Below are 13,853 nucleotides of genomic sequence, written 5' to 3'. Positions count from 1 at the left end.
CACGACGCATTCCGTTGCCTCCCCATGAACACGACGCATTCCGTTGCCTCCCCATGAACACGAGCCCTCGCCATACATATGCGCGACTAGGCGTTCGAGACCCCGCCCGTATGTACACATACGTGGCCGTATTTTCTTTCTTGCACCCTGGCCGCTGTACATACGTGTACATGCTACGTGCGCGCCTCTACTACGACACGTACGCGCCTCTACTACGACACGTGCGCGCCTCTACATCGACCAGTATATATGTACGTACAAGTTCGCAACCAGAATGACAACGCTACGTACGCTTCGACCAGGTGGGTCCTGACTGTCAGGCAGTTCCTTGCGTGCGAAAATGTAGCTGGTGGGTCCCAGCAGTCAGAGGGGCGAATCATTTTTTTTACCCGGACGCACTTCCTTTGCGTGCAAAGATGTAGCTGGTGGGTCCCAGCAGTCAGGGGGTGAATCGTTTTTTTGCCCGGACGCACTTCCTTGCACGCGAAGATGTAGCTGGTGGGTCCCAGCAGTCAGGAGGGCGAATGGTTTTTTTTGCCCGGACGCACTTCCTTGCGTGCGAAGGTGTAGCTGGTGGGTCCCAGCAGTCAGGGGGGAAACATTTTTTTCGCGAAATACGGTGGCCCGTCCGGTGGGTCCCCACTATCAGGTGGAGGAATAATTATTTTGCGCATAATAAGGAGGCACTTCCTTGCTGCGGCCATGGACCCAGCTGTCAGCCTCTCCACGTACAGTCCACGTCCGATGGAAGTCGTTCCTTGACCACGTTAACCACGCCGCGCCGAGAGCACCACGGTGGTGGATGACGGCAAGGCCTAGGAAGGGGACGACTGGGAGGCGGGGAAGACGCAATAGTGGATGCCCACGCGAAGAGGAGTATGAGGGTTCACTGGTTCGGCTGCGGTGTGAGGCTGCTGTCGTCGTAGATTAACAGGGGGTGTGGGTGAGTAGAGGGATGGCCTGGCCAGCGGTGGGAGTAGTAGGGGGTGGTGAGGCCTCCGCGGCATCACAGCTGGTCACGGGAGGCAGGAGCACGCGGCACGACCGGCGCTGGTTTGGGCGGCTGGAGCAAGAAGACCAGAGGTTGAAGAAGCACTACAACCGTTGGATGAACATCATACGGTAACAGGAGCTAGAATCATTCATATTGACTAAGTTGACAAAGCCCTCCGTCCCCGTCAACTTGGTAGGCCCACAAGTCAGCCTCCCAGTATGCTGGGTTCCACCTGGCAGGGGGAGTATTCATTTTTTGTGCGTAATAAGGAGGCACTTCCTTGCGTGCGAAGATAGCTGGTGGGTCCGACAAGTCAGTGGGGGGCACGTTTTTTTCACGAAATATAGAGGCCCTTCCGGTGGGTCCCAGATGTCAGGTGGAGGAATCATTATTTTGCACGTAATAAGGAGGCATTTCCTTGTGTGCGGCCGTGGACCCAGTTGTCAGCCTCTCCACGCACAGCCTACTTCCGATGGTGTCGTTCGTTGACCACGTTGACCATGCCGCGCCGAGCGCATCACAACGGCGAGGCCCCGGACAGCAACGAGCCAGAGATGGGAAGATGCGGGAGTAGAGTCGCAGACGTAGAGGTGTACGAGGGTTAACTGGTTCTAGTGCGGTGTGGTTCGGCAGTCGGTGGAGAAGAACATGAGGTGTGGAGGATTGGAGGGATGGCCTGGCCAATGGTGGAGTAGCGCTTCATAGTGAAGCGTGCTAAGCAGAGCTGCTAGCAGCAGGAGGCGGGAGGTGGTCCCGACGGCGCTGGAGGAAGAAGACGAGAGATTGAAGATGGATGCCGGCCGTTGGATGTAAATCCAACGGCTAACATGTCAGAATCATTTGTTGACTAAGTTTACAACGACTTGCGTTGGCTTCGACCTATTGGCCCACATTACAGCCTCCAAAAATGTGGCACGCATTCAACCCATTTTTTCAGAATTTACAGTCTTTTTTTGCGCAGTAGAATTTATAGTCAATTTAATCTTTTTTTTTGAATTACAGCCATTCGCTGGGCTGGGTGAACAATTAATGTAGCTTTCATGCGGCCCATTTATTTTATTTCCTAAAAAATTACAGGCCATTTGCACTTTATCCAGATACACGATTTTGCTGGGCTGATTCTAATTATAATGTTGGGTTGGGCCAGCAATGTTATCAAAAAATAAAAAAGGGCTGAGCATTTTGGTATAAATATATTTAAATAATAAGTGATATTATTACATTCGTCCTTAAATCTTACCAAGCTTTTGTACACAATCACTAGGATTTTCGTGCCAAAACAATCCATGATTTTATTTGTTAAGAAATTATTTTTATAAGTTAATAAGATGTGGGATATTGTTTTCTTACATATATAAGTATCTGTTAAATATATGATGACAATAAAAATAATATATAATAACATATAAAATAATTTAAATATATATAATACAGTTAAAAGGGAAACATAAGTTGTACCTGGCGTTCCTATTCTTATATAGAAAAACAGAACAGACCGCTGCGTTTTCTTCAAAAAAAACATAAATTGGGCTGCGAAAAATAAAACCTCGGATGGGAGGTCCATAGGCCGGTCGATACATGACGGCCCTAAGAAAATACAAACAGGCCCTCCCATCCGAGGTCATGGGCTGCGCATGCTAAAAATGAAAGCCTAGACGGGGCAGCCCAAAACCACGTCCAACACTTGCCAAAACTCCGTCCCTCGTTTTCTCTTTGTTTCGCACACTCAACATTGTGTGGGCATTTTGACTGTGCATCATATGAAGATGTGCTATGCATGAATGTTCATTAGCATGATGTTAGCTGGCTGGTAGTTCCATTTTCGACCACGAATAAAACTTCGAACATGATGTTAACCCTGTTTGAAAAGGCCGTGTTGATATAAATGCTCTGTTTCTGAAAGTTGCAGTTTCTTATCTGAAACTGAACTTGCAGTTTCTTATCTGAAACTGAAACTTGCAGTTTCTTCTCATCTGCACTTTTATACTCCTATGAAACTACATTTTTTAAGTGCTAAAAATAGATCTCTGGAATTCATAAAATTCTTCATATGCTCAATACTGCAAATCTGAAATTCAAAAGACATTCATATGTGAAAGTACTCTCAAACCACACAACACAAAACACAATTCACAACCTGCAAATACTGACAACCCTAAGCTCCTCCTGACAATTCACAACCTGCCCGACTATTGGGCTGGGGGGTAGTCCCCTCCTATTCCTCGGCGGCAGACAGCCGCCCCGTGAGATGATGTGAACGACAAGGGAGACGATGGCGGGGAAGCGTTGTCGGGCCAACTGCTTTTCTCCTCTTGCAGTTGGGTTCAGTCGACGAAGACTCCACTGGCTCGCTCTGGCAGGACACCCTGACAAACGGCACCCTGTAGATGCTCGATCCTTCAATCTCTGGTGGATGCTCCATCTGGGATCGATACTCCCACCACCGCTCCCTCACGATCGGATTCGGTGAATCTGTTTGCTCCATGGCCCAGAGGAGCAGCTCTATGTACTCCAGCGCGACTCTCTCCGGGAGTATCGCCGCCTTTTCGCTCTGTTGCAGATATTTGGCCATGGATGTCGCCGTCGCCGCTAGTTGGTCCTTGTTGTCAAACCAAGACTGTATCTCCAACATCCTAGCTAGCTTCACAGGGTCGCCGTCTGCGATCCTCACGTATCGGTTGTACTCCTCCATCGATCTACTTCTCCACAGCACCTTCACTCGCCGGCGGTGGTTTTTGAATGGAAGAGGAGAGGAGCAGCGCTGGTTTTGGATTAGAACGGGAGAGGAGCGATGCTGGTTTTGGACTGGAACAGGAGAGGAGGGGCGGTGGTTTTGAAATGGAAGAGGAGAGGAGCGGCGCTGGATTTAGATTGGAACAGGAGAGGAGCGGCGGTGGATTTAGATTGGAACAGGAGAAGAGCGGAAGAGCGGCGCTGGTCTTCGAAGTATTTTTTTGTTGTTTTGCATATTTTGGGTCAAAGTTTCACCATGTTCTGCATGTGACAAGAAAAATATGAATGCATGTCACCAAAAATTGTATCATTTGGTTCATATCTGAATGTACTTTCAAATTGTATTATTTTTGCAACGTACAACATATATTTTATGTGCGAAAATCATGGTCAATTATGACCCTGAATAAAAGGGAGACTAGTTAATGTGGGGTCGCTTTCTTAATTGAAGGGTAAATTGATTTTGATTTTGATCCAGTCACAGCGCGCCGGCCCTCTCGCCCAATCCTAAATCGCTGCCGCATGCTCCTCTCCCTCTTCTCCATTGCAAAACCACCTCCTCTCCTCTCCATCATCTCCATTCCAAAACCACCGTTTTGCCTCTCCCTCTTCTGATCTTCTCCATTGCAAAACCACCTCCTCTCCTCTCCATCATCTCTATTCCAAAACCACCTCCTCTCCTCTCCATCATCTCCATTCCAAAACCACCGTCTCGCCTCTCCCTCTTTTGATCTTCTCTCCATTGCAAAACCACCTCCTCGCCCCTCCATCATCTCCATTCCGAAACCACCTCCTCTCCTCTCCCTCTTCTCTATTGCAAGACCACCGTCTCTCCTCCCATCTTCCAAAGCTAGCACGGGACCACTCAGAACGACATCTATGGAGAGGATGCAGCAGCGAATCAGGCAGATCGCCGGCAGCGACCAGGCAAAGTTAGCCAGGTTGAAGGAGATCCTTATTTGGTTTGACAATGAGTGGGAGATTTCGAGGACGGTGCGGGCCATGTGGCAATGTATGCGAAAGAGCAAGACGGCGGCAATGATGGCGGCGATGTACATGTACTCCTCGGCGGCAGTCACGCCGCAGTCCTCCGAGTTCATCGAGTATCTCCTATGGGCGATGGAGCAGACAGATTCGCCCGAGGCGAAAGTCAGGCAGAGGTGGTGGGCGTACAGGTCGAAGGTCGAGCACCCAGAGGATAACGAATCGATCGAGTATGGTGTGCCATTCATGAGGGTGCAGAGCCGGCCGGAGCCACAGGAGTATTCGTTCTCCCACCACAAGAGGAGGCCCGATGGCGCGACGTTGCTTCCCCGACGTTCTCCACGGTTCCCTCGACGCTCGCCTCATTTCAACGGCGGCGGTAGGGTTTAAGGTAAGCTTCGCACTAACCTAATCTTCCACCTGCTCATGCTTACAATCAGTGTGACAGCTAATGAAAATCATGCTTACAATCAGCCTCCGAGTACTACGCCAATCACCCTAAAATAGCTCTGGACCTTTGGGTCAAAGTTGTGACACAGTGTACAAATAAAGAAAAATAGATTGCTGCTTCTTTCAGAAAAGAATACTCCCTAGAAAACTGCCAATATAAGCTACTAGTATTTGGTTAGAGGATTTGCTGCCGAGAAAGATCCGTCCACAGAGAGCGCCACACATCCCACTGGTTGTGGTGGATGCCAATGCGTGCATGCAACATGGTTGGTGTCGGTAATTTTTACTTGGCACACCTCGCACTCTGCATATATGCCGGTTTCATACGTACATTTGTGCAGTTCCACCAAAATGCAGCTGAATAACCCTGTTTGCACAGATAATGAAAAAGCGTGATTACATTATAGTGGCACTAGTTGATGAAACCCACAAAATAAATAGAAGAAAATATTGCGATAGTATCATAGTATGCCATGCTGCAAGGGCGAGATGGGCCCTGCGACGCCTCATACGGCACACCTCATACTGGACATCGTCCCAAGTCTCCCAGATACACCTTCTGCCAGTGATGAACATCAATGTACAGCAGTAGTACAAGGAGGCGCCTTGAGACATTCAAATCTCTATTTTTGTACATATCAACTAAAATTAAGCACCCCAGTTTGCAGAAACGCTTAAACATTAACAATGGGACTAGTTGATGAAACATACTTTAACAAAGAGAAGCACTTTCCTTATCTACATAGGAAATGAAATGATAGAGATGACACTCTCTCTATTTTAACTGTATTATTACTTCATTTTATCAGTGACACTAGGGTCGAGCAGGTGGCAATTGAGGTGTCCCGTGCGTCGCAAGGATGGAGGCCGGGGGTGCTTAGACTAGGATGCTGAAGCTGGCTCTTTCAGTCACCAACATGGATGATTCAATTCATGGGACCTTTTGGTGCAGTTCACCTAAAATGAAGCAATTTCCCGTGAGCTAGCAACTTCTTCTTCAAATTTCTTTTTTAAGAAAAGGGCTCCAGCCCCGGTTCCATTTCCATCAGAAAACGAAACCCATAGAGCTTCTTCTTCATTAGTTGCAATAAAATTGAGCAACATCAAGGTTGGTTGTGAAGCTCCTGGAATGCTCAACTATAATTTGGATATCATTTGTGCAGTTCAACTAAGATCGAGCGTGAAATGTATATCTCTGTTTGCACAAAAAAGGTGGAAAGGAGGGTGACTAACAAGTAACAAGTGATGAAACATGCATCAAATGAAAAGAAGCATGTTCCTTATCTGAATGGCAATCCTACAAGGACATTAGCAATTTCAAAAGTAATGGCATTGCTAGATATTAGTGTGGGCATCAGGATTAACTATGACAACTGTTAAATACGACATTACTTTGGGCACGGGAGAGTAGGCAGACCAGGACAGTTGCATTTCTAACGAAAAGAACCAACTTATCTGAATGGGAAATTTTAGCAGGACATGTAAAGAAGTGCCATTGATTCATATTACTGGAGGCATTACATTGAAAACAACATTGGTTTAACGTGTCCTTACCTTTAACAGTGCGACTGCTACATTTTACCAGTGGCATTACATAAGAGTGGCTCGGGGCAACAAATATCAGAACAGGATATCTGGGTTGGTCCCATTTTTGTTCGGTATAGCCACCTTATAATGTGTGAGGCTAGCAAATCTAGTGCTGGACTTACTCTGTTGACTTGTCCCCCAGTCCCCACTTTCTTTCCTTTTTCAACCAATAGATCGGGTTTATATTGAGTTTGTACTGCGTTTCCCTTTATTTCCCTATTAGACCTAGAGACCAGTTGGATAGCCAGTCTCTGCTACTTTTCGCCCCCATTATTTCCTCTTTCGACCAAGTCCTAGATTCAGGTAACAAATCCTCCCCCACCCCCACCCCCTTTCTTCCTTGTTTGAACCAAGTAGTACTAGATTCGAGTGCATGAACTAGTTTCACCTCTTAAACATAAAAAAATAGGTGGTTTTCAAACAGTCGATCGATCCTATCTACGAGGGGGCCTGAGAAATAGTAAAAGTTACAAATGCAGCGATGTCAGGAGCTCGGGAAGTAGAGCAACGCCGGTTTCGAAGGAAGTTATACCTGATGGTCATCGGGATGTCACTAGGTGGGCGGCGGGAGGCCAGATCTGCCCACACTGCGGCAGCGAGGAAGAAGGCGTCAGAGGCCCTCCCTCGCCAGCGGTGCTTAGGAGAGAACGGCAAGGCAGGCTGATCGGGACGCGCCCAACAGTAGGTAAGAGCCGTCGCCAAGGACGACTGCGTGAACATTGCACCTTCTCACCTTCCTCGGCGGAGAGGATCCGGCTGGATCTGTGACCAGCCGTGAGCAAAGAGAGAGAGAGAGAGTGTGGCCATCGCTGTCGTGTTTAGATCTGGAGAGGCCGAGACGGTGTGAAGAGAGCAACACTAGCAAGCAAGCGCGGAGGGTCCTGCCTATATAGTGGAGTAGTACTTAGTTTTCTTTTGTCTACCGGAGCCGGCTTGACCTCGTCAATGACTGTCGAGAAGTCTTCATGCACGTGGCCCAGAGGCGCAGTTGTCGTCATTTTGATCTGAAGCGCTGGATTATAACATATAACACGAAAAATTGCCACATGACAAGAAATCATAACCTCACTGCCCAAAGGAGACAACATGAATCCCGACGGACAAACTAGACGAGGAACAAAGCTCAAATTAAAGATAAACTCGTAGAAAAGGGGTCCGTCGATAGATGTCCTAATTAACATAGCCGGCTTGACCTATATGGCAGCCGAGTAGTCATTGTTCGTGCATGTGCCCCCAATGACTAGCCCAACTCAGTTGTTGCTGTTTAACCCTCGTAGTGATCCGAAGCACATGACACATAATTTTGCGAGATGACAAGAAACCTTTTTTTAGATTTCTCACCACAACTACAGCCATGTACAACACAGCTTGCACGATATGTAGACGATAGCCAATCCAGGCGTGTCTGCTGGAGTCCGGTCACATGCATGGATGAACTGATCTTCCGTGTCTTGCAGGGATCGTCCAGGCACCAACGTAGTACAACACTTCTCTAGTACTATCGCTCGTCTCCCTCTTCTATTAAGTCACCCGACTTGCGGGGCCGGGGAGTGTGCCTATGGTCGGTTCTCAATTGCCGTCCCACATGTGTGTGCGAACACAATATGACGCACGTTCCATTCGGAGAGCAGCGTGCCAGACCGACCGACCGTCTGGGGTGCGACGCGAACGCGACGTGCATGCTGTATACTCCATACATGTGTACCGCCATTTTCTAGATGCTTTGCTCCATGGCGCGGGTGCAATCCATGGATACAAAATTAGTATACTGTATACTATTTAAAAGTCGGGGGCGGGGCTTTTTCCTGCCCGCTAGGCGGCGGGACAGTTCCGCCTAGTCGGTTCGACAGAGACGCGAGAAGACGAGGGAGTAGGCTGCTGCAAACATAGGGCTGTGTGATTTGACAGTGAGTTACTGCTGGACAGGTGGGGCCTCGTGATTTGACTTGCCATTATCATTTGAACTGTAGCTCTACGACCGGCATGAGTCTCCCGATTCCTGACCACCTCCATACAGGTGCCTCTCCCAATGCTCCACCATGTAGTAGTAGAGGCTGGCTCTTGCATCAGAGCCCACTTCTCCACTTTTACCTTGCCTCTCTTTCCTCCACATATGCAAAAATGCCATGTAAACACACCCTCCGTCTAGATGTGTAAGTCATCTTACGAAAATCAAATAATCCCAAAACACTTAGGCGCGGTGCATTAACTTCTACCTCGTTTCTTGTTTCTTGACATATCAACCAATAAGAGATAAAGGGTGTGCATGCTTTTAATGACTTGAGACTATCAAACACAACATGCAGTGGTTAGTTCATTGCATGCAATACTATTAATAAGCAAATAAACGTTAACATTTCCCGTTTTCTCCTCCTCCTTGGTCACGGTGCACAGCCTAAGATGGTATTGTACTTACTTGCTCCTACAGGTGCTTAAGCTTGCCACAAAGGCATAAAGTCTGATGTGGCAAGTTAATCAAGAAGAGAGAGACTAGTTTGGTGACCCAAGGAAGAAACGGTGCTAAGCGCGTGTACCTAGGTGAAAAGACAATTTTGTGTCTATAGCTAATTAAATGAAGCAAACTTAGCAACACCATTTCATTGGAAGAGGTCACTCCTTGGCAAATGCAATAAATACTAGTACTCCTTGTGTCCCATTTTATAAGAACGTTTTTGACACTACACTAGCTAGTGTCAAAAACGTTCTTATATTATGGGACGGAGGGAGTACGAAGAAAGAGATAGAGAGGAGTAAAAAAAATACACTTATAGCCAACCTTGTTGTAGTATGAGTGACTAAGTGATGACTATGTATGACATGCCAACATCAGATAGCCTAACGCATCGTGTTAAATCTCCAAGGGCGTGACTATGCGAGCAACGCGACGGTCGTGGTAGGCGCGACCATGATACGGGCTGCTGGCAGCCCTTGGATCTGAGATCAAACGGTCGCATGCTAAGTTGCTGAAAATTTGCAGAATAACCCTCCAGGATAGGATATTCACCCATTGGTCTAGAATCACGCCATGCAACCGTTCGATCTCCGATCCAAGGGCTCTCGAAAGCCCGTATCATGGGAGAATGGAAATCCACTACCCTGCCGTTCGCACGCTGGCAGTTCGCTCCTACTCGTCCCCGCACGTCCTTTAATACTACGGCAGTTCGCTCCTAGTCGTCCCGTCCATTCACATTACGGCATTTCCACTAATCCTACCCCTCCTCCCAAATCCATGGCGTCCCAAATCTTCCCGATCGGCGGTGAGTACAAGGTTAGAACCATCATCGGCGATGAGTTCGACGTCATCTACACCCATTCTTCCGCGACGGTGAAAGGATGCCTTTCTCGCTTCAGACGCATGTTCGAAGACTCACATGATGAGTGGGTCGCCGGGCTAGATGTTGAGTACACCATAATCGTGGGACGAGAGAAGGATCTAAAGGACGAAGAGAGGAAGAAGCCTGCTGTGATCCAGGTTTGCGTGCATGACTTATGCTTGGTCTACCACATATGCCATCCGGACGTTGAGTGTCAGGATTTTAAGGACTTCCTCGAGAGCAACCTAGTCAAATTCGTTACTATAGACTTTGGTAACGACAAAGAAGTCCTGCCTTGGATAGGCCTCGTTGTAGGCAACACCTTCGACCTCCAAAATAATCGGCTGGTGTCCTCTCATCAGCCTTCAATACTGACCGTGGCAGGAGCCATGGTTCATCCTTCGTATGGTAAACTGGAGAAACCTCCATACATGTTTCATCGTCATGCATGGCAGGGGAATGTGCTAGATATAGACCACATCCAGTATGCTGCAATGGATGGCTACCTTTGTTTCAATATCTACAAGGGTTGGATGAAGAGCAACAGCCAAGTTGGCGGTTCAAGCAAAGAAGTATCGGCCAAGAGGAAGAGGGACAAGGACGAAGTCGAGGACGTGGACGAGGACTCCGAGTAAGGTGGCAGTGTCGTTGCTCATGGTGGTTCTAATGCAGTGTCTACCAGAATTGTTGCAAAGTTTAATTTCAGGTGTGCTTAATTTAATTTGAGGGGTGTGTTGTGCTGAGCCCCCAGCAGAACTATGTTATGTTTCTTCTTGTTACTTTAACTCTTCAGTAAGTACATACTAGTATTTCTTACATTTCATCTTTTAGTTGGTATAGTACTACCACTCGCTTTATTCACATTATATACGTACAATATATATGGCCAACATCATATAGCCAGCAGTTTAGTTGTCAAAGAATTTCATGGTGCTTAGTTTTGTCAAAGAATTCCAGGGTGCTTAGTTTTATTTGATGGATGGGTTGTGCTGGACCCCATTATTGTGACTAGCCTTTTTAATAGTACTATATGCATAATTTGGCGACGAGCGCTCTCTATATGTACCACCTTTTTTTAAGTTCAAGTTTTGCTCCATGGCGCAATCCAGCGATACTACTGCTGTAAAAAAGTATACATTTTTTTAAAGGCTAGAGGGCGGGGCAGTCTAGCTTGGTCGGTTTCACGATAAGCGAGGGCCTTTGTGATTTGACGGCTCATTACTGCTGGAAGGCAGGGCCTTGTGATTTGACTGCTCGTATAAATGCGCCGACGACCTGATCGAGGAGGAGCAAAGAACTGTGCGGTATACTCAAGTTTTCCACTGGAGTAGTACTGCAACGGAGGAGCACGAAACACAGCAGCCCAGTGCCATATGGCGATAAAAATGATCTAATTTGCTAGTCATCTCATTGTTAGCATTGTTCTATTCATTCCCTCAAAAAACAAAAACCATTGTTCTATTCATGCCTCACAGAGAACGTGACACGTGCGACGAAACACCTGAAGCAAAAGATGAAACACATCAGCAAAAGAAGAAGGAAGATTATCACCCCAAATGATCTAATTCTCCGCGGAGTCATAACTGCGTCTTCATCGCCTCCAGGACCTCCATCTCCTTGCGCGTCTCCTCCACCATCTTCTTCATTCTGTCCATGACGCGTGATTTCTCGACGCGAGCCTTCATCATCTGTTCCACGGCCGCATTACGTACCTTGACAGTAGCCGGGTGCTCGATGTGGAGCTTCACCAACTCCTCCTTCTGTTCCATGACGAGGGCCTGCAGCATATTCATCGAGGAACTACTATTCTCATGCAGCTTCTTCCAGCCGGCGTTCTTCTCCTTCAACAGGTCGATCTCGTGGCAGAGCTTCACCTTGTCCTCCTGAAGTCGCAGGATTTCGCCGGTCGCCTTCTTCTTCGAGGCAATGCTCTTCTTCAGCAGCATCACCAAGCCGGCGGTCAACTCCCCCTGCTGACTGAGCTCAGCGGGCATGTCATCGAGGCTCTCCTTCAGCAACTCCGTCAAGCCGTGGATGAACTCCTTCTGCTTATTGAGGTGCTTATTGAGCTGATCGGGCATGCCGTCGAGGGATAACGACTCCAGCTCCGTCGGCTCGGCATGTTCGCCTCCGCGGCTAGGGCGCTCCTGGGAGCCATCGCCTGCCCGTGAGAGATCTTTCGAGGTCTCTGCGTGGCAGCGAGCCCTCTTTTTTTTCCTCAGCCTTGGTTGCCGCTCCCTTGTTACGAGTCGTTCTCAACCTAGAGCTCTGCTCACCGGCCATGGCAACGATGGACAAAGAAGAAGCACTTATGAGGAGGAAAGGTAGAGTAATTTTCGGTTAGGTAGTTCCCCTTTTTATAACCTAAGTACTAGCACTAGTAGTACTAATACCTGCATAGTGGGAACATGTTCAGGTTTGGTACGTAGTACTAGTAGGTGTGATCAGGCTTTCGAATGTGATGGGAACAAGGTAAAGATTAATTGATGGTTTTGGTTTCGAGGCCCGAAACGGCTCCCGATGAGTTTAGTTGAACATAAATTTCAAGTAGACTATTACTGTCAAAAATTGGCACAAAATACGAAGGAGACCAATGGAAGTACTACTAGCAACCCACGATTTAACTACTCGCATGCGCGCAGTGGATTAATAATGTCTTTCTTCTGCCCTCACGTCCACTCAATTTGCATGCGCTGTATTAATTGACCATCAATAAAGTGAACGACTTTACACGCGTCAAATTATCACATGGGGTGGATCTTGGTACAAAATTGCGTCCGCCCATGTACCAGCGTGTGCGTGCGAGGGAATGAGTGCGTGTGTGGCGTGCGTGCACATCTTCGCTTCGTGCATGTACCGCCAGTATGGCTCAGGGAGGACGAGTACATTCTTCTGGAACCAGCAGCACATCACTGTGATCAATACACGCAAGGAGGTCGCGACAACGCCTCCACATGTGCCACGTGGCTTCATGAACTGTAAGAGAGACATTGTGTAACGTGCCATTGGTATTCTAATTTACGTGTTTTGCACATACTCGAAGTACTAGTAATTTATGCGTGCATTGCACGCATCAGATTTCGCAACCAAATTATGAATAAATACCACACTATAGCATGTAAGCTCTTAGTCATATATGCGTGATGTAGCCCTTCATTTAATTCTTATAGTTCATCTCATTCAAAATCAAATTAGTTTTTATAAAAAAGCTAATAACGCCTGAATAGGAAAAACATGGGATTATAGTGGAATGTCGTATTGAATCCTACAGGATTGTACGAGTGTTTGATTGTGCATAGAAAAAATGCAGAATTCTTTCAAAGAGGTTTGAGTGGATGGGATGTTTCCTATGAAATCTAGTGCAAATGAATCATATGAAAAAATTCCTATGGTTTACAATCCTACGAATCAAACAACCAAGATAGGAAAAATTCCTAATGATTAGAATCCTCCAAAATTCCTTTGAGAATCCTTTGAATCAAAGAATCCCTTAATCTATTCTATGATTCATGGAATTGTGCGTTGTAAAGCATAAAGTAAAAACAAATAATGGCAATTCAACTAGAAAAAAAGTTTGGGCAGTTATGATATGGAAGATTCTAGAACAAAAGAGAACCACTGTTGTTGTGCATTATGCTTAAGTTCAACCATGGAATCTGCTAGATTGTACATGTGGCAAAAATCCTGTGGGGGGCTAGAAGATGGTGAGAGGGGCCGAGTGGAGGGAGACTATGAAGGAATGCACAAGTGCGAGATCGATATTTAGAGAGAGGGGGCGAACACGTGAGCTG

The sequence above is a fragment of the Triticum aestivum genome, chromosome 2B (assembly GCF_018294505.1).
Source record: "Triticum aestivum cultivar Chinese Spring chromosome 2B, IWGSC CS RefSeq v2.1, whole genome shotgun sequence".
In the NCBI taxonomy this organism is placed as follows: Eukaryota; Viridiplantae; Streptophyta; class Magnoliopsida; order Poales; family Poaceae; genus Triticum; species Triticum aestivum.
The sequence above is the reverse complement of the archived record's forward strand: the minus strand, read 5'-3'. Positions refer to the sequence as shown.